Here is a 1704-nt window from a genome sequence, read left to right as displayed (position 1 = left end):
ACTCCTGAGCTCAAACGATCCGCCCGCCTCGGCCTCCCAGAGTGCTAGGATTACAGGCGTGAGCCACCGCGCCTGGCCCATATCTTTATTTTAATTTAGCTTCTTTTTTTTTTGATGAGACAAAGTCTCGCTCTGTTGCCCTGGGTAGAGTGCAGTTGTGTCGTCATAGTTCACAGCAACCTCAAACTCCTGGGCTCAAGGGATCCTGCTGCCTCAGCCTCCCAGGTAGCTGGAACTACAGGCTTGTGCCACCGTGCTCAGCCTTAATTTAGCTTCTGAATGACCCTGCGTTTACTTGCCCAAGTTCACATAGTAAGCAGTACAAACTGCACTTGAACCCTTGGGTCAGGGACGGAAAATGGATTTCATCTCACAGACACAGTCTGATTGATGGGGAGATGCTGCTCAGAGCTCTGTGTTGAACAGGATGGAGGCCATAGCTGGGCTCATTAGGAAAGAGTGACAGAATCAATTAGTGATGTCTGCCACAGGCTTAGGAAGAGGAAATGGTGGCAGGTGTGCCTGGCCATTGTCATCTTGCTAGACCAGTATGTATCCACCTTAATGTACATAGGAATTACCTGGGGAACTTTAAAACGTTGGCTGGGTGCAGTGGCTCATGCCTGGAATCCCAGCACTTTGGGAGGCCAAGGCAGAAGGGTTGTTTGAGGACAGGAGTTCAAGATCAGCCTGGCAACATAGCGAGACCTCATCTCTACAAAATATTAAAAAAAAAAAAAATCAGCTGGGCATGGTGATTCACACCTGTAGTCCCAGCTACTCGGGAGGCTGAGGCAGGAGGATTGCTTGAGCCCAGGAGTTCAAAGCTGCAGTGAGCTACGATGGCACCACTGCACTCCAGCCTGTGTGACAGGGGGAGACCCTGTCTCTAAAAACAGAAAAACTTCTTAAAAATGTGGATTCGGCTGATCTGAGAGCAGTGGTGTTTACAACTAACTGATCAAAACCGGTTACAGATTCCTTTGTTCTTTCTCCACTGCTTCACTTGACTAGCCTTAAAAAAAGACAAAAAAGAAAAAGGAAAAGAAAAATGCAGATTCTGATTCCATAGGTCTGGAGAGGGACCCAGGTTTCTGCATTTTTAATAAACTCCCCGGTGATGCTGACGATGCTGGTCTGTGGACCACCCACCGGGTGGCATTGATCTAGACGTCACCCTCCAGCCCAAGATGGTGCCCTTCACATTATATTATAACGTCTATCAGCCACCATTTACTGATCTTTTAATAGGAGTTTGGTCTTTTTTTCTCTGCACCCCTCTCATTTAACTCCAACCGCAAGCCTGAGACCTTGATACGATGAGGAAGCAAAAATTCAGGACATCCGATAACTTGCCCAAGACCTTCCAACTAGAACATACCAAGACCAGGGTTTAAACCTCACATCCCCTGACTTCCAAGTTGGTGTTTTGGTTTTGAGTGGTTTTGTTATGCCTTTCCCCACTAGACCACAGCTACAGGGGGCAGTCAGACACCAACTGGGGTAAAACTGTTTAAGGACAGACGCAGCAGAGTCTACCAGGATAAAATGAGCTATTAATATATTCCTGTGGGAAGGAGATGAACTTTGAACAAATCTACTTCTGTGAGCTTGAGTAAGTTATTGATCTTCTCTGATCCCGTTTCCTTATCTGTAAAACAAGGAGAGAACAACCGTTGACATCCTTGAAGTGCCTCTTACCTG

At 46.9% G+C, this 1704-nt stretch overlaps 1 protein-coding gene across 3 annotated transcripts in view; it reads right to left on the bottom strand.

Annotated features, from left to right (window-relative positions):
• The window catches only part of NLRP12 (NLR family, pyrin domain containing 12), a 43537-nt gene that overhangs the window by 17369 nt on the left and 24464 nt on the right, over positions 1 to 1704 (bottom strand). The window lies entirely within an intron of this gene.

The sequence above is a fragment of the Propithecus coquereli genome, unplaced genomic scaffold (assembly GCF_000956105.1).
Source record: "Propithecus coquereli isolate 6110/MARCELLA unplaced genomic scaffold, Pcoq_1.0 Scaffold196, whole genome shotgun sequence".
Classification (NCBI taxonomy): Eukaryota; Metazoa; Chordata; class Mammalia; order Primates; family Indriidae; genus Propithecus; species Propithecus coquereli.
Note: the sequence above shows the minus strand (reverse complement) of the source record. Positions and strands in the feature narration are given on the sequence as shown.